Source organism: Lathamus discolor, chromosome 4, assembly GCF_037157495.1.
Source record: "Lathamus discolor isolate bLatDis1 chromosome 4, bLatDis1.hap1, whole genome shotgun sequence".
NCBI classification, from domain to species: domain Eukaryota; kingdom Metazoa; phylum Chordata; class Aves; order Psittaciformes; family Psittacidae; genus Lathamus; species Lathamus discolor.
The window spans coordinates 105,331,400-105,356,456 of record NC_088887.1 but is presented as its reverse complement, the minus strand read 5'-3'; the positions used below and the strand labels follow the sequence as shown (position 1 = coordinate 105,356,456).

Sequence of the window (25,057 nt, the reverse complement as noted above, 5' to 3'; positions counted from 1 at the left end):
GTATTATCGGTTCCTGTGGTTATCCTCTAATAAAAAATCCCTGCTTATTTGCTTGAATAATTACCATTATAATTTAATTAGGAAGTATAATATGTGTAGGTAGGTAGGACAAGAGTCCCTCTTGTAGGCCCTCTTTAGGTATTGGAAGGCTGCTCTAAGGTCTTCCCAGAGCCTTATGTAGGTTGAACAAGCCCAGCTCTCAGCTTGTCTGCATAGGAGAGGATCTCAGCCTTCTGATAATTTTCGTTGCCCTCCTCTGGACTTGCTCCAACAAGTCGATGGCCTTCTACAGCAAGTCCAGAGGAGGGCCACAAAGATGAAAAAAGCCTTTCCCCTCTGTGTAGTATCCATTGGTATCAAACGTCAAGAACAGATCTGAATGTGTGTGCTGCCCATCTTGTTCATGTAAAGAGGACAGCATGCACACAAGTGCTAGTTTAGTCCTATCGATAAACTTCCAGTGGTGTTCCTACAGACATTTCATGGGAGACATTCTCATGTTAGTATATGGTGCTTTTTCTTCTCTGATACTACTTTTGAAGCCTCTCTGATGGACACTATAACAGCTGCAAGGCATTGGGGTTCATGTAGGAGCATCTAGAACAGGCTGCAGTACCCCCCTGTTGCCATGGTTACCTGTGTGCAGTGTCTGCAAGGTGAGCTTGGTTTGCTCTGAGACCATCTCTTCAAACCGTCGTAGTCACAATGAAGGACCATAGGTTTGGTTTTTTCTTCCTTGCTGAAGTAATTTCAAATTGTACTGTGATCTAAGAGTACTACACTTCACTGGGGTTGTAATCTATGTTTCTGCATAGCACAAACTGTGTGGCTTATACATGAGGTGTAAGAATTAGCTCCTGAGGTAATTTGGTGTATGTGCTATTTAGCATGTTAATGCAGATAATATGCTCCTCCACAAGTTCTGAGGAGACCACTGAAAATTAGTGACTTAGCCAGAGTCTAAGCAGGAGCAAAGAAGCTGAAGCAGGAGGAGTTGCAGTGGGTTCAGGTGAGCTGAATTCTGAGTGTAATCCTAGTGCCCTCTGCTGCTGGTAGCACAGCTTCTGCTGTCTGAAAGAAGTTGTCCTGGGTTCAGCAGCAGCAGTCATTTTTCTCTGTCTTAGTAGCTGGTGCAGTGCTGTGGTTTTGACTTTCGGCCTGGGAACAGCACTGATAACACCGATGTTTTTTAGTTACTGCTCAAATGTTTGGTCTGACCAAGGACTTTCTGAGCCTCATGCTCTGCCGGGGAGAAGGGGAAGCCAGGAGGAAGCAGAGACAGGACACCTGACCCAAACTAGCCAAAGAGGTATTCCATACCACAGCACGTCATGCCCGGGATGTAACTGAGAGTTATCCAGAAGGGCTAGGGCACTGCAGGGTTCGACGAGGTATCGGTCGGAGCTCAGTGGGGCGAGTTATCGGTCGGCGGGTGGTGAGGTGTTGTATTCTCTTCCCTTGTTATTGCCTTTATCATTATCGTTATTGGCGGTAGCGGGAGTGGTTTGTGTTATACCTTAGTTACTGGGCTGTTCTTATCTCAACCCGTGGGAGTTACATGCTTTTGATTCTCCTCCCCATCCCTCCAGGAGCAGGGGGAGGGCAAGAACGGGGTGGGGGGTGGGGGAGGGTTAGAGAGAGACTGCGTGGCTGGGTTTAAACCATGACAGAAGTGCAGATGTACTGAAGGCTGGTAGTTTCATATCTGTGCATGGGGATTATGGTTAGCTGTATTGTGAGTGTGTGCATCCCTGGGGCTGACAAAATACACTACGGAGGTGTGGTGACCTTGTCACTGATGGGTGGGAAATAGTATTTTGAAAAGTGAAATTACATGCATTTTTTCCGTGTTATTTGAGGCTGCATTGTTTTTAGGCAGGACATTAACATCATCCCTTACTGGGAGCTTAACCTTTTCCTGTGTTAGAGCCTGGTTGTCAGGGAGCAGCAGGTGCGCTGCAAGGGAGACTTCTGGCAGCACAGAGTGACAGAGTGTGTCTCCCACACCACCTGAACAAGAAGAGTGGAGCAGTGTGGTGACAGTATCCAGGGACAGCCAACAGCCCTGTTTGCAAAAAGGTCTGTAGTCATGAAGCAAGTCCAAGGACAAGTCAGCTGGTGAGGGCCTGTGACTGGGTACAGGCATAGCAGGAGCATGGGTTCACGGCAGGGACCCAGGGAAAGACTGAGCTTCAGTGTAGCTCCCAAACAAAAGAGGGAAACCCTGAACAAGGCATTTCATAGCTCTTTCCCACACAACTTGTCTCACAGCTCTCTGGCAGAACTGTAGCAGAGCCAGCCTTAAGCACAGCCAGCTAATCCCCAAGGAAGGGGTGAAGAGGTAGCGCACAGGGCTTTGATGCTGAACGTTGGGTATCATCTCTTTGCCTGGAGGAGATAGCTTCAGTCAGCTGTGCTTTCTTCTCTTGTGTTCTTGGAATATTTGTTGACAACTGTGAGGCTGTGAAAATATTAATAAACTTCTGATCCAACTTGCTTCACAGTTTACCCTATTATCTTCATGTATATTGAGTAGGGTGGGAAGAAGATGGATCTTTCTTCCTCTACTTTGGAGGAAATAGCAGCACAAGGAAACCACTGTGATCTCCTCAGCTCTGTCACAAGTTGACTGTCACCTGCTCAGTACCAGGCTGATAATTTCACCTTTCAAGAGGCAGGAGGAGTCCACTTATACCAGACCTGAAAGGAACTCTCACCAAGGCTTGCAGATCTGTGAAGGACAGTGGGGTCTCAGTCAAGCATAAACCACTACAATGTTTCTCTCTAGGTAATATCCATCCTACTGCGAGACTCTGAAATGTTTTGTGGTATGATAGCTCCTTCAGAAAAGTGATTTCTGCTTTGTTTTTCATTCTAACTCTGGTGAAGATAGTTCAAGTTTAAGGGAAGTATCACAGAGTTGATCATTTTAACAAAGAACAATGAGAGAACAATATTAAGGACTTACTGGGAAGTACCATGAGCTCTCGGTGTATATTGCTGCTTTGGTGCTGGTAATACTATAGTCAAATTTTTACATATTAAGAAATTGCTGGCAGGATAATAATGATATGCTCAAAAGCTCAACTTGAATCAATGCTCCCTGGAGACCCCAGCAGAGATACCACAAGTGTTACACTTTTGGATGAATGAGATACATAGACAATTCTCACAAACCAGAGGGGAAAGGAAATACTGTGTGTTGGAACAGCAAAAGGAAGGTAAGAATTAATGGTATCAAGAGTATTGGAGAAACATAGGAAAAACGGGTGAAGAAAAAATGAATTAGATGGAAGAAAGAAAACTGAAAGAAGAAACTCACTGGAAAGGACAAAAGCTTGGGTCTTTTTCTGTAGAAAAAATGCATTTATTTTAGGAAGATGAAGAACTATTTAACAATGCTGGAAAACAAGGGGAAAGAAAACTTTGAAATATAAATTGTATCTTCTGTAAATTGCATAGTATCAAGAAGACTATCAGATATAAGGACATTTTTTAATTAAGATACTTGTTAATATTGGTATTTAATTAATTAATTGATTTAGTTCTAAAGCTTAATAGTAATTTTAAAATTTATGGGGTTTGGGAAGTGGACCATTTTCCAGTTGTATAAGATAAGACAGGTATTGCATTCAGACATTAAATTCCATTCTAATTTTGCTGTTGGTAATTCAAAGCTATATATTTATACTTAGCAGTAAAAAAGGAACTAGCTAATACTTAGAAAAGTTACCATCTCAATATTGCTAAGCAAGTGAAGGTTTACTGATCTGGTGGAAACTGTCTATGGTTTATGGTATAAAAAGAGAGGCCTGTATGTTCATGGTGTAATAAGTAGAATATCAAGTAATCCAACAGCAAATCTAATATTAGTTTACAGATTCACTGATTAAGGCTAGGAAGTGAAGAATAGTGTTGCCATGGTGAAGTCTATATGATAAAACACAAGAAGAACGAGCTAGTGAATAATTGATACATGTCTAAGATTAGAAACGATCATTTACAGTATGCTCTTTGATATTCATGCATGATTTTTACTTTAAAAGAATCTCAGAGGATCACATTAGCATAGACTGAGGAAGGTTTTTTGCATAAACTTTTAAGCAAAGTACTGATGGCTTATGTGTGCAAGAACACACAAACAATCCTAAATGTCCTAGGGCATCTGGAATTAAGGAATAATACTTACAAGTGTCCTGATAAGCTTAAAGGCAGGCTTTTTCAAAACAGATAAAAATCTGACTTCTGTTGTAAAGTTATCTCTGAGTGAAGTGTGGTAAGCTATTTTCTGGGATAAACATTGTAGATTTGCTGCAGCAAAGAACTGCAGGCATTATGCCTTTATAAACAGTTTTGCTTAGTAAATGTGTCATTTTTATAAATGAATAATGGAAATCAGTGACCATACAAAATAGTTATGAATACAGTCCAGCTGCCCGGTAGCAAACTTTACTTGTCATAAATTCCTTTTTAGCAATCCCAGTAGCAAGAGCTATTTTTCATTGTTAATTAGCCCCATTAAAATAAATCAAATAGCTGCGGTTGGCTTGCATACAACAATCCTGAGGTTGCTGTATTGTTTTTTTCTGCTTGCAAGCTGAATAAAATTATTTAGGGGAAAAAAGACCGATATGAAGTAATCTCTGTATAAATATTGTGGGCTTAGTTTTTGTGGGGAAAAAAAAGAAATCCCTTTTTTAATGCTTCAAATGTGCAAACCATCTTGTATAAATGCCCCATTAAAGCAAACGACTTCATGTTCTCTAGGGTAAGTTAAGTTACAACCAAGTTATGACTATATTAGAACTTTAAAAAGTCAAATCAGAACAAATCAAAACCAATTCAATAGTTACTGTGAAATAGTGATGGCAAATATCAAGGGTCAGAATTGAAAGATTCCATAAAGTAGGATGGCAAATATCAGCATCAGGATCAGTTTTAGTTAATTTACTGCCTAGGATAAGTAGGGAGCAGTATACAGCACATAACAAAAAGTTCAGATTTGTATTACATGATGAGGCACTTGATTTCCTTCATTAACTTACAAAGCTGAGCAGGCTTCCTGTGCATTTTTCTGCATCAGAATAAGCAATAAGCCACTAATGATTATAAATGGGTCAAGACATGCAAGCTGAGAGGAAAAGGAGAGGTGTTACCTTTGTTAAGCATAGCAGGGCTATAGGATCATAGGGGTGCTAGATATAAAAGCAATCAGCATTTTTGTCAGCTGGTTTGTAGTATACCTAAATATTCCTGTTTCCATAGATAGACATATTTAAAGATTGTGGTTTCAGACTTATTTTTGTTGTCTGTCCAAGAACCGAATCAAAGGTAAAGCTTGCATTGGTGTTTTTTAAATTGATGGTTTTATACAGGCCAACCATGGTCTGTGTATAAGAAACTGTATTCAAAACCTATATGTCTTTCATACTTGTATTATATGCATAGTGCTTTAACAAGCGGGTTCGTACCAAGCAGGAGTGAGGCTTTGCGTTGTGTCTGAAGCAACAGTCCATGTGTATGAAATAGTAATGCTTTGTGGTGTCATAGAATCATAGAATAGTTAGGGTTGGAAAGGACCTCAAGATCATCTAGTTCCAACCCCCCTGCCATAGGCAGGGACACCTCACACTAAACCTTCCAACACAAGGCTTCATCCAACCTGGCCTTGAACACTGCCAGGGATGGAGCACTCACAACCCCCCTGGGCAACCCATTCCAGTGCCTCACCACCCTAACAGGAAAGAATTTCCTCCTTATATCCAATCTAAACTTCCCCTGTTTAAGTTTTAACCCGTTACCCCTTGTCCTGTCACTACAGTCCCTGATAAAGAGTCCCTCCCCAGCATCCCTATAGGCCCCCTTCAGGTACTGGAAGGCTGCTATGAGGTCTTCACACAGCCTTCTCTTCTCCAGGCTGAACAGCCCCAACTTCCTCAGCCTGTCTTCATACGGGAGGTGCTCCAGTCCCCTGATCATCCTCATGGCCTCCTCTGGACTTGTTCCAGCAGTTCCATGTCCTTTTTATGTTGAGGACACCAGAACTGCACACAATACTCCAGGTGAGGTCTCACAAGAGCAGAGTAGAGGGGCAGGATCACCTCCTTCGACCTGCTGGTCACACTCCTTTTGATGCAGCCCAGGATACGGTTGGCTTTCTGGGCTGCGAGCGCACACTGAAGCCGGCCCATGTTCATTTTCTCATCGACCAGCACCCCCAAGTCCTTCTCCACAGGGCTGCTCTGAATCTCTTCTTTGCCCAATCTGTAGCTGTGCCTGGGATTGCTCCGACCCAGGTGTAGGACCTTGCACTTGTCCTGGTTGAACTTCATAAGGCTGGCATCAGCCCACCTTACAAGCGTGTCAGGGTCCCTCTGGATGGCATTCCTTCCCTCCAGCATATCATATATATCATATATAGCATATCATATCAATATTTTGAAGAGGACATATTGTCCTCTTCAAAAAGATCTGTATGTAGTTGCTTGTTGTAGTAGTTGTGTTTCTTCCTGCATTTTTTAGTGGATGTAACATTAGGTATTAGAAAACAGCTTTATTAGTTGCAAAAAAGGGTAGGGTTTTCCAGTACATGAAAGTTCTCAGATATAAATGTTATTGAGGAATGTGAGCTTTATAAATGTATCATTGAGAAAAGTCTTGGGATGTTAATTTTTGAGAGAGGGGGTTCTAGCTGGGCATTTAAAATAGATGTGAAAATGATACAGATCAAAAGCTGATAACTGTAATTAACCTCAAAATTGAAAAGCATGCCCCCCTCATTAATGGGAGACTCTTCAGTGAATGGCAGCTGTTGTCTGGTCCTTGCCTTCCTATTCATCCCTTTGAAATGAAAGCTAGAGGACCGTGAAGGTTCCCATCTGGATATTGGTCGTGGTGTTGGTAGCAGAGGTGTGCTTCCTGTGACGGGTCCTACACTGTGTTGAGAAGCTCTGCTGAGTGAAGCTGATGTAGGCTGGGTTTTGAGGTGTACAGGTCAGTTACTGCATTATAATCACAGCGAAGGAAACCTGTGTTGTTGCATAAACACTACAGTTATTTTCCTTAATCAGCTTTAAAGAAATTTTGAAGTGACATCTTGGGGAAAATGGCAGCATCAAAGCCTGTCTGCTTATCTGTACACATCTCCAAAGGCAAAGGGGGTATCTTCTTCTTAATTGATTAGTGAAGGGTGAAGCCTGTGTTTCAGCTACCTGGCGTTTGCTGGTTTTCTGTTATATTAGCATGGAATGTAGATTTTTTTTTCTATGCTTTGTTTCCCATATAGGTTGCTAAGCATCAGTAAATGAGTTCTGTATATGTGTCTGTCTATGATTTGCATACAGGAGAACATTAACATTGAAGTTGCATGCATTGGTTAATGGTTTTTTACATTATTTCTTTATAAGTGGTTTCTTGCAGAAGAGCAGATAGTGCTGAGTATTACAAAGCACAGGTACTCTCAAGTTTTTCTCTCAAAACTTCAACCTATTATGTAGTTTTTCCAGCTGTTCTTTTAATAGAGTGATAGACATTTGTCAGAGGCTTCAGTGTCAGAGATGAAGAGATCAGGATCTTCCTCTGATCAGGGTGGAGAAGAATGCATCAAGAACTCTGCACACTATTAATACTTTTGAGAAAATGTTATTTAGTCAAGATAAATGTTCATCACGTATAGTTAGCATAAGTTTTGAGTAAAGTGTTCTCTGCTTTGAGTATTCTGTGCTTAATTTTGAAGCAGTTTGCTGGCAGCATGATTAACAGTGGTTTATTTTATGACTGAAGAAAGCAATACTGATTGCAAATATAAAGGCATCCTTACAAATGCTTTCTGAATTGTTTAGTTTTCCTAAATGAAGTAATCTTCAAAATAAATGTTGCAACTGAAGGTCTTTTTTAAAATTTATTGTTTTGGAAGTCTTCATTATTTCATTTTTGATACTGCCATATACATGACAGATAGGAAGTGCAATTGCTGAAAGTTATTCAGACCATCATTATTATCGAGTTTGGGCACTTGGAGTTTGATTTTGGTTTGGAGTGGTTTTTTTGGCAGATTACTTATATTCAGAAACTTTTGCTCTCAGTGTTCAAATATTTCATTTTCTATTAGGATTGGTATTTCTTTTTTTGTCCTTATTTTGGCACTAAATATTTTAATAAGTATGTGGGCAGCAAACTGATTGGTATTCCAAGCTAAAAAAGTTACTTACATGCTACTTCTCTTAGTCTTCACTCAGAAGACCTTTATGTATAAGGGTGTAACAGATGGGTAAGTCAACTGTAAGTGAAAGGGAGGACTTCCTTGGTTGTTATTTAGATTTATTATTCAATTTTCTTATCTAAAATAATAATTACTTCAGTTGGGAAACAAAGAGTAATGCTGTACAACAGAATTTGCCTATTAATTAGACAAAGCCAATTTAAACTTAATTAAAAAGATGGCTGATTTTATAACATGAAGGGAAGGTACTGTTTACAGTGAATGGGTTTTTTGTTGGTTTTTTTTTCCTTAAGCTAGTTGGTAGGAGAGAAAAATTTTGCAGATCATGGTAGGAAAGAGGTCTCTGGAAAAGAGATTTCTGTTCTACCAATTTTGATACCTGTCTTTCAACTTGTTCTTCCTGTTCATGCCCACAAGAAAAGCTGGAAAAGTTCAGGTCTTAATCTTGTTTGGGATGTTTGTACAGACTGCTTAAATGTTTCATCCAGAGTTTATTTATTGAAAGTTGCTGTGTCCGGGTCAGTGAAGTTGCTTGCATATCTGGTTAATCAAAACAGAGTGGGGAGGGAAATCAGAAAAAGGAAAACTATTTAATGAAATGCCAATTTAGAGATCAAACTTAATTAAAACTAGCAAAACAAAAGAGGGTTTCCTATCTGAAAACTGTTGCAGCCAGCCACATCACACAAGCCTACATCAGATTTTTGGCCTCAATTAAAAATCTGAGGTTTTTTTAATAAGAGGATTAGTTTCCATATTTTTGTTCAAGTAAGCCTCCACTCTTGCACCAAACCAATACTTGATGCACCAGTAGAGACGTTTACAGTAGGACAGCAAGCCACAGAATTATTTAGAGAATGTGGTGCTGTCCTACTGGTGGCAAGCACAACATCCCACCACCATTTACCTTCCTTTTTAGCCATGTATAGAAAACTGCTTGCCCTTTAAGCAATTAAGAGCTTTCCCTTTATTACTTTGACTCCCAAGGAGGCCACACTTATGTGATCACTTTCACCAGGAGGAAATCAGTGCTAATGCTGGAAAATGAGATCCACTCATCCAACATCCTTCTCTGTCCCACCAGTTCTCTTGTTCGCTGTGCTCAAGTCTTTCCAACAGAAGTTAATGTGAAATAGAGGGAGGGTTGGGGTTTTTTGTTTGTGGTTTGGTTTGGGGTTTTTTAATCCTCTGTCTCAGATGTTAGGGCTTTTCAAAATGCCATCTCATTCTTTCTTTTTCACTTTTGATATCCGTGACAAATACAACTTATTCAACACTGATGGGCAGTTTTATGTTAGAACTGTTGCGTTTTGAAAAGTTCTCATATAAAATAGAGACACAAGAACTTAAAACTAGAATGGGGTGGCATTTATTTATATTAATTTTCAAAGTTTTAATCAATTTAGAGCTCTCCAGAAAGCGAGAATAGAGCTATTGGTGACCACGGTGGGAGGCAGTAATCCGTGTACTGCCACCCTGCCTGCAAACAAGGTTGATCCTTGCCTTCACTCACTAATTTTTAATAGTTGAGGTATTTATTTTGTATCACTTAATTTACTAGTAGAAAAGAAGATAAAGTAAATATTTTTAGGGCCACAGGATGTTTATTCGCTAACTGCCTTTGCTAATAGTAATCAGGTTGTACGGGTATACAGTCAGTTGGTATGGTGAACATTTTATCTCAAATCAGGTAAATGTAAAAGAAACATGTGACTTTCTGTACATTTGGTGTGAAACAATCTGCCAAGTTGAGCTCTAGGGATTATATGAAAACAAATCAGAGAATAGTGCCTTCCCAGCATTAGTATGCTTATCAGTCTGCTTTAGAGCATGACAGATGCAGTTCAGACTCTTCAATTTAGTAAACTGTGCATTTACTTACTGTGTAAAGCAGCATACTTCTCAGAAAACTCTCCTGTATAAGAAACTGGTATGTTGGGATAAGTATTGAAGTATAAATGAAGACTAATACTAGTTGTCTTTGAGACCACATGCTGCTTTTCTGAGCTGTTTACACCAACTCAGAGCTGCAGACTGCTGGGGCCTGGCCAGGCCAAACCAGATGAGAAGTGTAGTTAGTTGGGTAGATGCAAGGGACTGGTAGAGCTTTGTTCCTTGCGGCACCCAAACATTGTGCTGCACAGCAGTAGCAGGTCTGAAGTGAATGTGGATGTTCTGGTGTGGCCTTGCAGTCCATGGACTACCTGAGAGCATCCCTGCTGCCTGGAAGGTAGATTCTCCTCTCCATGTTCCTCTGCTTTAAAAAATGAAAAACACAAGTTCTATATGAGTGTAAATGGATAACTTCCTGGGTGAAGCTTATTCTCATTATGTAGTTAATCAGTTTCTGGGCAAGCACAGGAAGGGAGACTTTCAAATTGGGGAAGGTGGGGAAATCATGAGATGGAATAACTTATATGAACAATAGAGTGATACATGCCCAAATACTTTTGTTGGTTTGTTGTTTTTTTTTTTTCCTCATACACTAGTGTCTGAAGTACTGGTTCCCTTGATTCCTTCACAGGATATTTAATTAAAAATCTCCAAAATAATGTATTTTATCTTGTAATTGTGCCTACCTTTAACCAGCACAAACTTTGTAAATGAAATTAAGAAAGTTAATTTTATTCCTAGAACTCAGTTAAAAGTAATTTAAATGTTTGCTTTTTTTTTTAATGTAACATCTCAACATAAAGATACTAATATTGAACCCTTCTTTGTAAGTGTTCAAAATATGCAGCTCTTTTACCAGTAACTTTTTTTAACAAGACCCTTTTTGTGAGTGAAGATTCTCTCAGTATTCAGTGGAAAGGGAACATTACTGCCAGAATAGCAAAGTATTTACATGATCCTCTGCAGAGATGAACGTGTTCTCTGCATGAATTATTTCTCTTAATAATCACTATAATATTATGATCTCAGAATTAATTACAACTTCAGGAAATATTTTAGCTGCCTTTGATTCATTTTTCTGTGTTGTTTGTTACCTTCTTTTCTTCCTAAGTTACTTTTCTCATGAAAAAGAAAGAAAAAAGCAGTATTTCCCCTTGCATGCCCCTTTCCTGCATCACTTTTTTTCTTTTTTCCCTCACTTTTAGTTGCAAAATGTGACTGGTGCAGTTGCTGTTTTGAACCCCACCCTTAGGGTTGCTAGGCAGAGGAACTTCATTGCGTAAGTAACCTGTTACTGAACAGGCTACTGCAGCCCTAAACAGAGATCTAATGAACAGCCAAGACTTAGAGGAAATAACTTCTACCATTTACTATTTGGAACGAGACCTTTTAAACATGGAAAAAACCAAGCATTAATTTTGCTTTAAAATAACTAAACAGCTAAAGAGAAAGAAATCTTTGCCAGCAGGAATTAGTTTAAAGCACGAATATCAGTGTCTGAAAATAACTGTCAAAATGGTAACTCCTGAAAACGAATGATAATATCATGCACTGCAAATGCTTGACTGCTTTTTTGGTTGGTTGTTTTGTTTTGGGTTGGGGCTTCTTTTCAGTTTTGAGGTTTAGGGATGTGGATTTAGTTGGGTCCACCTCTGTCATCTGGACTGGTTACTGAGTGACCTCAAATGAACTGCACAGATTTCATGGGAGATAGTTTTGGTTTTCTTCTGTGCAATAAATATTTGACTGTAACAATTCAGATTGTGACATTCCAAATCAAACTGGTTTCTTCATCCCTGTTAAGCAGTAAAGTATAACTTACCCAAAGTAGATGCATGTATGTAAATACCTGAAATAGGGTTTGTAATGTGTTGTGACACATAGTACTACAGATTTGTTGGCAAAAGCTTTTGTGCATTTCAGCACGTTCTGGAGATTATTATCTGACCATCAGTTTTTATTAGCACTGTCTTAAAGTTGATAAACATGAGAAAAAATAGGAGAGAATTGTGAAGCTGCATGAGTGAAGGAAGAGAAGAAAGCAGAGCCTGGATGGCTGTTGAGGTAGTGGGTATGAATTTCAGGTGAGCAGACAGGTTGCTGTGGAAAAAACACCTAAGCAGGTGCAAAACTATACTTGCTTAAAGGTGCAAAGTTAAGAGACAGTGTTAGGAGCAGGTTTGCAATAGCTGGTGACATTTCTGAGACTAAATTTTGCCCTGATGTTAAACTTAAGGTCAGTTAAGAAAAGCTGTTTTGTTGGTTCTTTGGATTCTGGTCAGTGTCAGCTTTAGGGTTTAGCTTTAGGTAGATAAAGTAGTCAGTTACTCCACCATTTGGCTGGTGGAAGCAGCAGATGGCTCAGTAAGGACCTACTTTGGTCATGCCTTTCCTTTGCCTGTGGCTTTTCCTGAGCAGTGGTTCAAGGACTGCAAGATGACCAGGCAGCAGGTCTGTGCCTCCTGCTGCACAGCTGGGCATAGGCTGCTTTCTGCTGTTCTCATCCAGTGAGGGGCCAGAAGGGACCAGGCAGCCCTGGGTGGCTTTTCTCAGAAGAGGTCTGTAACACCCTTATCTCCCTCAACACCATGAGAACATGCCTGCTTCCCCCTCCTTCTTCCTCTCCAGTCCCCACTGCAACTTCACATCTGCTGTTGCAGTGCTTTGCAAAGCAGCTGCCGGGCTTGCTGTGCTAAGGGCCTCTGTTTCTGGAAATTACACCATCTGGCAATATTCCAGAGTGCAGAATATAGAGTTTATATTTAGATCACCATGTATCTGGCTTCTGGACCTTATTTATCTGTGTGCTTGCTGAGATGTGGCTTGAGCACGTTCTTTTGTGGATGATGCTCTATGTGATGTTCTCAGTTGTCACAGCAAAGATGTTCCATAAAAATGATTGTTCTTTCTGTAGAGCTGCTGTTTCTGTTGGCTGCATGTGAGATGCCTTTTATTACTGATACCTATTAGAAATATTAAACAACAGAGAAGGCTAGTAAAGAACATTTTTCCCTTGTAATTAGATCAGTTCTGACCGTCTGGAAATAGGGGCTAGTGCATGACAGGTCCAGCAGTAGTGAGTATTCTGATATTATATTGTAATACATATCTCAAGTTTCTCTCAGTAAAGCTGGGTTGTGGGGTGGGATGGTTGTTTTTTTTTTGTATAAAGGAATCTTTGTCACAGTTTAAGGAACCCTAACCATTCTGTGAAACAAATTATGTTCTCAAATGAGTGCGCAAAGTAACATACTGCAGGAAAGCCAACAGAGGGTGCTGGAATGCTGCAGCTTTTACATTCAGTAGCTTTTCTCTTTTTCTGGAGAACAATTTTAACAAACCCCCTTACTTGGGGATGTCGTACTGTACAGCTCTGGAGTTAGTGCATTGTTTGTGTTTTTAATGGCATAATTATCATACTTTAAAATATTACTTTGTGTTATAAAGATTATTTCAGACATGCCTATTCAGCGAGAACATGTAAAAGAACAATATGTACCTATTTAGGCCATTTGTTAGTTTTTTTTCATTACTTCTAAAAAAAGAGATACAAATGAAAATTCTGATTTTTCAGAAGAAAAAGTTGGGCACGGTGGAAGTACCACTGATCTCTGTGACTTACACGTGTTGCATTGCCGGTATTGTAAGACTGATGTAACAAAGCACTGATGTGTGAAAGTCATGGTTTGGTGTAAACACCTGTGTAGAAATAACATACCTACCAAGAAATGTCTCAAGGAGGATTGTTAAAAAGTTAGATAGCATATAATAAATCATTGTGCAACATTCCACAATTTAATGATATCCGTACTGTACTTTAATTCAGGTTCCTTACTTTTATCCTTGTTCAGGGTCTGGTTTATGCTCTGTTTATAGAGGAGACTGCCCTTTATATACACAACTGAAAGGGTGGTGTGTCTACACATGGTTGTAATGTTTGGCTGGAGACTGCTTGATTCAGCTCGCTCCTGTGCTTTAAAGTATGTCCATGAAAGTCGGTATTTAGTGTTGCCTGAGAGTCTGTTATGGAAAGCACTTCCTTACTCTCCTCCTGACCCTCCTCCTCCCTGAAAGCAAAGGGTAGTGACTTCAGGCTACCAGAGAATGGAGAGTGCAAATTGTTCCATGAATATGCAGAACCAGGCAATTGCTTTCAAAGTTCTTACTGCACACATGTAATGACAGACTAAATCCACTTGATTGTATTGATGATGATAACATGAAGTATTCTATGTTATTGGGATTTTCTTTGATGAGTCTAAAACTTGATAACCCATTTTTTTGTTTGGAAATCTTGTACATCTCTGACATCATCTTGCAGACAAGAATGGACTTCTTGGCACGAGATGAGGAACTGGAGTAGTTTCATGAACCCTTCAGATCTACTGTCTGCCACTTCTCATTTTCCAAAACCCAAAAGCATCTAAAACAAAAGGGGACCTTAACTTTAAAATCTGGAGTGTGGTGTAATAAAAAGCCACCCATGGTTACAGAAAGTGTAGAGGAGCAGATCTGGTCTGTGACTGCCCTGGCTATCTCAGTGGCTTTTGACTCAGATGCCACAGTTTGATAGTTCCATTAATGTTCAGGAAACCTGAACTCTTGCTTAAACAAGCAAGAAGAGAATTGTCCAGACTTACAGTAGCACTTCTTAAAGTGTGGCTAGAACTGCCGTTGTGTTTTTTATGTAAAACAGCTGCAGAGGGCTATCCAGAGGGAAAAAGGCACTGAAGAGAGAGAAACAAAAATATATCAGCCTTTAATAATACATGGCGAAGTGGTGAATGTGGTCCCTGTTGTTAAGAGACAGATGGGGAGAGAAATCAGGGTTGAAAAACACCACCTTATGAAATAGCAGAAAACTGATTATCATTTGCTAATATCAACTCAATTGATCTTTTAATTAAGTGCCCTGTCAAACATTTCATGGGGCTGAACAGGTCAAGTAATGTTGGAAGTACTCTACAGACAGACAGGAAAAGCCTCACGCTCGCGGGCCCTTGTTCTCATGGGGGATTTCAACCACCCTGACATCTGCTGGAACGATGGCACTGCATGGCACAAGCAATCCAGGAGGTTCCTCGATTGTGTGGAAGACAACTTCCTTCTGCAAGTAATAGAGGAGCCGACAAGGAGAGGTGCCATGCTTGACCTCATGCTCACCAACAGGGAAGGGCTTGTTGAGAATGTGGTACTCCAGGGCAGCCTTGGATGCAGCGATCACGAGATGGTCGAATTTGAGATCCCCAGGACAGTGAGAAGAGCGTGCAGCAAGCTCACTGCGCTGGACTTCAAAAGAGCAGACTTTGGCCTCTTCAGGAGCCTGCTTAGTAAGGTTCCATGGGATATAGCCCTGGAGGTCAGGGGGGCCCAAGACTCTTGGTTGATATTCAAGGATCACCTGCTACAAGCTCAGGAGTGCTGCATCCCAACTAGAAGGAAGTGCAGCAGGAGGGCCAGGAGACCTCCTTGGATGGATAAGGAGCTGCTGAGGAAAATTCAGAGGAAAAAAGAGGCTTATAAAAAATGGAAGCAAGGACAGGCGGCCTGGGTAGAGTATAGGGATGTTGTCCGGGAAGCTAGGGACCAGGTTAGGAAGGCTAAGGCCCAGTTAGAAGTAAACCTAGCCAGGGATGTTAAGGATAACAGGAAGGGATTCTGCAGGTACGTAGCAAACAAAAAACAGGCTAGGGACAAAATAGGCCCCCTGAGGAAGCTTTCGGGAGAACTGGCTACACAGGATTTGGAGAAGGCTGAGGTTCTGAATGACTTCTGTGCCTCGGTCTTCACTGGCAAAGGCTCTGACTGCACCACCCAGTTCTTAGAAGGCAGACGCAGGGACTGTGAGAATGAAGACCTTGGGCCCACTGTAGGAGAGGATCTGGTTTGAGACCATCTTAAAAATCTGAACGCACACAAGTCCATGGGACCTGATGGAATCCATCCGTGGGTCCTGAAGGAGCTGGCGAATGAAGTTGCTAAGCCACTGGCCATCATATTTGAAAAATCATGGCAGTCAGGTGAAGTTCCTGATGACTGGAAAAATGGAAATATAACCCCCATTTTCAAGAAGGGGAAAATGAAAGACCCAGGGAATTACAGACCAGTCAGTCTCACCTCTGTGCCTGGTAAAATCTTGGAGCACATTCTCCTGGACGGCATGCTAAGGCACATGAAAAACAACAAGGTGCTTGGTGACAGCCAGCATGGCTTCACTAAGGGGAAATCCTGCCTGACCAATTTGGTGGCCTTCTATGATGGGGCTACAGAATTGATGGACAAGGGTAAAGCAGTTGATGTCATCTACCTGGACTTGTGCAAAGCGTTTGATACTGTCCCACACAACATCCTTGTCTCTAAATTGGAGAGATATCAATTTGATGGATGGACCACTCGGTGGATAAAGAACTGGCTGGATGGCTGCATACAAAGAGTTGTGGTCAATGGCTTGATGTCTGGCTGGAGACCGGTAACGAGTGGTGTCCCTCAGGGATCGGTGATCGGTGTTGGGACCGGTCTTGTTTAACATCTTCATCACTGACATGGACAGTGGGATTGAGTGCGCCCTCAGCAAGTTTGCCGATGACACCAAGCTGTGTGGTCCGGTTGATATGCTGGAGGGAAGGAATGCCATCCAGAGGGACCTTGACACGCTTGTGAGGTGGGCTGATGCCAACCTTATGAAGTTCAACCCCGATTAATGCAAGGTCCTACACCTGGGTTGGAGCAATCCCAGGCACAGCTACAGATTGGGCAAAGAAGAGATTCAGAGCGGCCCTGTGGAGAAGGACTTGGGGGTGCTGGTCGATGAGAAAATGAACATGAGCCAGCTTCAGTGTGCGCTCGCAGCCCAGAAAGCCAACCGTATCCTGGGCTGCATCAAAAGGAGCGTGACCAGCAGGTCGAAGGAGGTGATCCTGCCCCTCTACTCTGCCCTTGTGAGACCTCACCTGGAGTATTGTGTGCAGTTCTGGTGTCCTCAACATAAAAAGGACATGGAACTGCTGGAACAAGTCCAGAGGAGGCCACGAGGATGATCAGGGGACTGGAGCACCTCCCGTATGAAGACAGGCTGAGGAAGTTGGGGCTGTTCAGCCTGGAGAAGAGAAGGCTGTGTGGGGACCTTATAGCAGCCTTCCAGTACCTGGAGGGGGCCTATAGGGATGCTAGGGAGGGACTCTTTGTCAGGGACTGTAGTGACAGGACAAGGGGTAATGGGTTAAAACTTAAACAGGGGAAGTTTAGATTGGATATAAGGAGGAAATTCTTTCCTGTTAGGGTGGTGAGGCACTGGAATTGGTTGCCAAGGGGGGTTGGGAGTGCGCCATCCCTGGCAGTGTTCAAGGCCAGGTTGGAGAGAGCCTTGGGTGGGATGGTTTAGTGTGAGGTGTCCCTGCCCATGGCAGGGGGGTTGGAACTAGATGATCTTGAGGTCCTTTCCAACCCTAACTATTCTATGATTCTATGACTTGGAGTGTCCTGTTTGCTGCTGTGTCTCTGGAGTATTCAGATTCATGGATGCTGTTCACTAGAGTGCTCTAACAGCACTGTGGCTGTCCAGACAGATTTGTGACTCTGTCCTTAGAGGTATTCAGTGCTTTGGTTGGACTATGCCCTGAGCTATTACATCTTGTACTCAAGTTAGCAAACAAGGTGTCTAACTGATGTCATAGGTCTGTGTAGCATCATCATTTCCTGAGCTCACAGAGAACATTTGAACTGTCTCATGGTAACAAAATTCAAGTTGGTTTTTCTAATTCAGCATTATGGGCCTCCAGGCCTTATCCATCATGGAACGGTGCTCTCCCTCCAAAGTGCAGTACCCACTTCTGCTGCCAGTGGTTTTGAACACAAACATGATTTGAATGCAGACATGGTGCTAGTGGCAGTATCGGCTTCAAAACCTTTTTGTATGTTGAGATCTACTTGAAACCCTGGGCTTCTTTTCGATCACTATCTTTTGAAACAGCATTAAAACCTAGGACACACTAACATGGCATCATATGAGCATGTTGCTCAGGGGAATGGCATGAGAGACAACTTCATGCTCCTTTGGTACCATGACCAGGGAATCCCAGACATAAACCTGATACACAATAAGAAAACAATAAAATATGCAATAAGGTCCTGCAGTCTGTAAGCCCTCTTTGTTGGGATTGTGGAGGCTCAGAAGATTTCAGCCGGTCTAGGTGAGCAAATGTTGCAGTGGTAACTTTGTGCCACTTACATATAGCATAAGAGCAAGTGTACATAGCCTGTCTCAAAAAATGGTTATGACTGAGTAACTGAGTGACAGTGGTATGACTTTGAGCCTGCAGCTGTTATTAGACTGAATTAAAAAATAATGTTTCCTGTTCTAATAGGGACCTTGCAGCTACATCCCGATAGTAAAAGTAGAGTCCTACTCTCAGCATTTTTGTTTTCCAGAGGCACCACTGCTTACTGCTGCTTAAGGAATTGCAGCATAATTCAGTTTCTGCTGTGGCTTGTAGTTTCTAACCAGAAATCTACCAAAAATAAGAAAAGTTCTAGTACATATTGTCAATGTAAAGACAAGTCGTCATTTAAAAAATTTACAGCATTTGCGTGTAAAATTTTCCCACTTGTTTTATGTCTCTATCAAAGAGCGCAAATTCCTGGTAAGAAAGTATGCAGTATTTCTTTTAACAGCTTCTATTATTAATTTTTCGGTAGATAAATACAATTTTTAAGGTCATGTTTTAAGACTTGGAGTTTTTGCTTAATCTTTTGTATAATCTGAGAGCAGCAATATATAATGTTGTCCAGGTGACCAAAGGTTAAGATGACTGTTATTTTCCCTAGGTAGCTGTGATGGCTCACGATGCAAAACAGTGATCTTCAGGAAATAAGCAAGATAGCATCCAGACTGCTTGCAGTTAACCCATCTCTGCCTGAACCAGAAAAATATTTATGAAAATTCTATTGCAAAATTAAAGCATTAAGAGAGGTCACTGCTGGAAACTGTCACTTTAGGGAAAGGTAAGATTTTGCATTAATTACCTAGTTACTGCTGAGTTACGTGAGATTTTTCTGTTAGAATAATAGTGAATTTTATGTATGAATGCATTTCTTTATTGAATAAATGTGGCAACTGTTACCCTTTTCTTCGTAAAGAGTCTTTTGCATCGGTGAAAAATATAAAACATGCATACTGGGATTTGGAAGCTCATGTTTAGGTAGCTCTTACTGAAGAGGGTTGTGTCCAGGAATTTAAAAATTTGGCAGTGACTGGTTTTGGCTTCTTGTTGCTTCAGTTTAAATATGACTTACAAAGCTATATTAAGACCACCACATGTGACATGAGATTATGCACATACTTTACTACAAGTATTTATGGACTCTTTGTTAGTTAAAGCTGGAAAACCAATACCAGGAGCTGAAGAAAGTTGTGGGTTTAAACTAATCTGATACAGTGCAAGTGTTTAGCTAAAGCCTTCCAGGGACAGAAATTCCTTACAGAAGCAGTTGGCTATATTTGGTTTTGTAAATGCTGAAATGTGTTTGAAAAAAGATGAATAAGCATTTTGCATGTTTACTAAGTAAGTATCTGAAATAGCTGCAATTGCTACCGTGCATCTATATCTCAAGGAACTGGGGGAAAAATAGAGAGCAACATAAGTAGAAATTCAGTAGTGTCCCTCTCTTGAACAAAACCAAACCTTTTTTCTCTACTAAAAAGGTTGGATGGATTTTTAACCTATTATTGTTAAGCTGTAGTTTGTCCTTATGTCATATAAAAATAAGATTTCTTGCAGTCAATTAATTTTGCCCTATAACTGGCTGTAAATTCTCCTAGAGTACTGGTTTCCATAGTGCTTCCACTTCTACTCCACTGAAGAATTAAATATTTGTTTTGCTTTTAAAGAGCAGTATACGCAGCTTCTTGATAGGGCTATAGACTTTTCAGTTTGAGTAGTGATTTTTATGTTCTTTGCTGTTTGCTTCAATACAGATTTTTCTGTTTCCGCTTCTCTAGATTTCTGAATGATGGTTTTCAGTACATGGGAACAATTATTATACTACTATTTATTATTTAGTGCCGATTTTATTTTGATGTTTTGTTAGGTTTTTTTTTTTTTATCCAAGACAGTGCAGATCAAAACAAGTAGAAGGATGTATTTATGCTGTAGCTCACAGGCATCTGTAAGATGATGTAGATATGTGTGTAGAACACATATCACCCATGTATCACATGGGTGATATGTGTTCTAGAACTATTATGGAGATGGTGATTGCCTAGAGTTCTGTGCAGCAGAGCTGTGTATGTGCATGCTGACGTGAAAAGGGCTCCATAGGGCTGAGTCTGTAAGTTCAGTTTGACTTGTGGTAGAGCTCTAGGGCACACCTCTGCAGCAGCATGTGACAGTTCAACTTGGTGTATCATTGGAACATGCTGAAAAATTCCTGTGTCAGTCACTGGAGGGTGTAAGGGAGACATCTAACCCATATAAAATAATGCAGCCACAGGAGTCTAGGGTACAGTCACTAGTGCTCTAGACACGAGATTGAACACGTATCATTGTGCCACATGAGCCATGAGCATGATGTCACTGGTTTGGAAAAGTACAACTGTATGTAATTAGAAGCTCTAAGCTGGGAAATGAGAGCTGTTTCCTAGACTACCTTGTGACTGTAAATCTAGGACCTCCAATGTCCTGGTTAAGCAAACTCAGAAAATACTAGTTTTGAGCACTTTGGATTAGTTCCTGTGTTCTACTGTGCCTTCTAACAACTGATTATACTAATGCTTCTCCTTCACAAAGCAGTTTAAGGAAATCCAATCTCTCAACATTTAAGCTAATGGCTTCTGAATGAAAATGGTATCTCATGGCAGCAGGCTTCCCACTCCAATTAATATGATTTGGCATATTAGCAGGTGTCTTGTAAATGTCCTTGAACTCAGACCAGGATATACATGAATATGCAGATATATTCATGGGCCTTTATTTTCTAAAAAAGAGACGAGACTAACTGACATGATGTGCTCTTGTGAAATGTCTTGCCTTTTACAGTTTGATTTAGTTCCATCTAATTAGGAAAGTGTTGGGTTTTAATTACACTGGTGGTATGTCTGAAAAATTAGCTGTACTAAAGTCTGATGACTGTGGGATCTATTATCTTTCCACAGACCCTCTTAGGTTTTGGAGGATGAAATAGCTGACATCACAAGACAATGCTATCTGTTTCTACTCATAAACATAACTGCCTTATTTATTCTTATTTATTCTACTGCTGCGCTATAAATTTATGCTCTTTGATTTATTTGATGTGATGATACTTTAGTGGTATATTTGTCCAGCTCTAGGTTGAGCTAAGTCAATTCTGTGACTTGGGTTTTTGGAAATTAAGAATGAAAACTCTCTATTTAGAGCCACCAAGGCATGTGACAAGCTATCTAGTTGCAATCTGGGAATGCAATTAAATGTGTTTAAGTATGCACTTCATTTACCAGGTTAAAATTTAAAAGTTCTGAGAGGTGGAAATCTCACAGGACACGAAAAATCAACCATTTTATTTTATTTTAGTGCTTTGACTTCATTTTTCAAAGTAAGAAACTCCCTCATTTCTTCACTTAGTTAATTGTGAAGCCTGTGTAGGCTTATTAAGGTCCTAATTTTTACTGAAGTTGTGATAGCAAGCATTAAGTTATTGACTGTGAAAGAAAAGTGCAGATCCCAACAGCTACGCATTCAGGAAATTGCTCTCCATTTCAGTCTCCCTCTTTGGAGGGAATTAAGCCTGGTTGTGTGGAAGAGTCTAACTCTATAATTGCCTAAACTTTGTGCATATGTACATGGATTATAGTGCTTCACAAGATAGTGGATGAGGTATTTAAACAGGTTGGACTGATACAAGGGAATAAATGAGAGCTAGGTGTCCAAGAACTGAACTGGAGGATGAATAGACCAGTAGGAAGAACTAAAAATAGATTTGTTTTGTTATTTTTAGGAATTCCGGCTGCTTGCATAAAAATCACTGAAACTAAAAGGTCCTGTACCTTTCATGTACAATGCTCAGTACCTTTCAAACATTCATTTTAATCTACTGCAGAGATCCAAATGAAGACTGACACTTGGAATTTGGGGGAGGCAATATAATTTTTTTTTTAATTAGGAATATCAGTTAGTTTGAAGTCTGTTCTGGGAAGCAGAGCAGCATCATTCATCATGTTGTAACCAAGAGTATTGATACTGACTTGAAGAAGGTAATAACTTTTTCAGGGCTGATAAGCATCATTTAATATTGCCTAAGAGTGGATTTTGGTTTTCTTTTCATGTTAAGGTACAGTGATAATTTATGAAAGGAGTTTTTCAATATTAGTATCAGAAGAGTTCTTCAGAATCTTTATATTGATGTGTGTTTAAATAATTTGGGTTTTGCTTGTACATTTTTACTTCCTCAAAAAAAGGTGGGGAGGGGAGGGAGCAGGGAATAAAATGCAGGAGACCTGCATTGGTATGAAAGAAAATATTTTTTGTGTAGGAGTGCATAGCACGTAAGATATCACAAAATAGGCAGCAATTCTTACTGGAATAGCAAATTCTTTAAAAAAAAAAAATCTCAAGATGAACAACCACATCACAGAAAGTATGCCGCTATTTCCAAAGTAAATATTTTACCAAATAGACTTTTGATACAAGGAACAAGATGTACAAGGAACAGGATGTGATACATAATCCAGTACTACATTTTAAACACATTTTAAACTTCCTGGCTTTTTCTTTGCTTAGATTTAGATAAAGCTGAAATGGTTTCACTCTGTGGTATTTGCTTTGATTAAAACAGATAACATTTTTCCCATATAGGTGGCTGATTTGGGGCCTTTTTAAAGGTATAAGCAATTTTTCCTTGTGTGTGTTTCTCCACATAGTACAGTAAGGGAAAAGCTTTCATTCTCCATTCCACCCCTATAGAGAACTGAGCTAAAAAGTCCAAAGATACAGATATAGTACTTTTTCTCTCAGTGCTGATGTGCTATTTTGGAATATGGGCTGACCTACTTTCTATGTTTCCAGAAAGTGACATGAAAAATCTTAGCTCAGGTTGCAGAAAGATTTGGATTTATTTTCCAGTGGATTTTTTGTACACCCTTTCACACAGATATGCACACACACATGTTGGCTAATGTGGGGATTGATGTATATGGTAGCAAATCAAGTTTGCCAGTTTTGCTACGATTTCAACAATAATAGCAGCAGAGGTCTGCTGCCAGACACCTGCCTTTAGAGTATTTGACAGGAAGATGTTTCCAGTCTAGCGGTGACATTATCCAGAGCTACATGATGAGAGAGAAAGCTTTATGTTCCCAATTTCGAATAAATCTGATACCTAAGTAGAAACAGCAAAAATCCCTGTAAGAATCTCATTATTACATTTTTTCTAGTTTCTTCAGCATTGTCTTAGAGACTGGAAGGTAAACCTTCTTTGAATAATTTACTTTGACTTCCTATTCAGCACTCTTGACGATCAAAGAATGTTCATCCCATTAATTTGCCATTTCAAATTAAAATAAAGATACACGGAGCTTGGGAATTGTATGAACAAATTAGGAGAGAACAAATATTGAGAGGTGAAGACCAACTCCTGCCCTCTGCTTAGAGCAGAAAAAAACCCATCAGTCCTGATAACCCCGCACTCACATGCGGGCTCCTCCCCAGCAGAGCAGCTCTGCTAGTGGAAGGGAATACTTTCTAATTTATTGTGCTTCACTCGTGATGACCATAGTGCAGGAGGTCTTGGCGTGGCATTCCTCTCATCTAACCTGTAAGAGCATAGAAAGGTTAAGTGTCTGTAAGTCTCCGTAAAAGTCTGCCACTAAGGGTAAAAGAGTTTCCTCTGTCCTCAGTTTGGGGGGATGTTCCTGTTCACTTTCCCATAAGAAGCAGCTGTGTCCTGATTGTCATAGTTGAGAAACATACCTGGAAATCTCATTTCTGCTGAAATGTGATCTGAACTTAACCCATTTCTCTGTGTGTTCCAACCTGTGTAAGAACCAATGGGATCTCAGATTATTTAGTTTCCATTGGGACCCCCTATTAGTTTCCGCCCTCCCCAAAGTATTTATTACACTTGCACACTATGCTGAAAGAGCTGTTGCTCTCATAGCCTGCTGTTTGGAGTCAGCACTTTGAAGGATAGCCCCAAATAATTTTCTTCACCTAAGAAAGATATAAAAGATATGACCAGCAGTGTAAAACACCATGAGCAGGTCCGAACCTTGCTATTACACTTTTTCACTTTTAGCTGAAAATTGTTCTCAGATACAGTTGCTTTACCAGCTAAATTTATAGCGCTAACATGACAGTAGTACTTAACTACAGAAAATGTAAGGGTAATGACTCCTAACACAAATTGATTGAAGGACTTATCTTACTGATACATGTTTTCCTGAAAATAATTGGTTTGTATATAGCATTGCCACTTTTTCTTGGATGCTTGCGTAATTACAGAAGTGTTCAGGAATGTATTTTTCATCTTTGCCTGGCCTAGAGACTGGTAACAACTTGACTTCCCAGAGATAAGCCAGATCATGGCATTCTATGCTATCACAGGCATTAGTTCTTCAAATTCCTTTTGAAACTAATCTGAAATGTCAGGAAATTATAGTTTATTCGAGCTGCGTGAGTGCTGCAAGGTCTTTGAGTATCTTTAAATCTTGATTAATTTCAGGATTATCATTCTGAGTCTTAGAAAACCTAAATGCCCTACAGTCCAGCTGAATAATTTATTCCTCCTCAATATCTTGCCACTCATCTTAATTTGGGGTTATAAAGCCTGAAATGGAACTTGCCAGAAGCAGGAGGACAGTGGTGTTCATGCACCTCTCTGGACCGTGGAATGAGTCACTGGAAGAGTTCAGTGGGAGTCTCTCACTATGTTTTGGGAGTGTTGCAGGGCTTGCCTCCTTTGGCAAGCTTTTTT

At 40.3% G+C, this 25,057-nt stretch overlaps 1 protein-coding gene across 2 annotated transcripts in view; it reads left to right on the top strand.

Annotated features, from left to right (window-relative positions):
* FRY (FRY microtubule binding protein) overlaps positions 1-25,057 on the top strand; it is a 240,346-nt gene that overhangs the window by 16,495 nt on the left and 198,794 nt on the right. For both annotated transcript variants that reach the window (XM_065678414.1, XM_065678415.1), the window contains exon 2: positions 18,938-19,114. The gene's annotated coding sequence lies outside the window, so the exon portion shown is untranslated. The remainder of the gene's footprint in view (positions 1-18,937; positions 19,115-25,057) is intronic.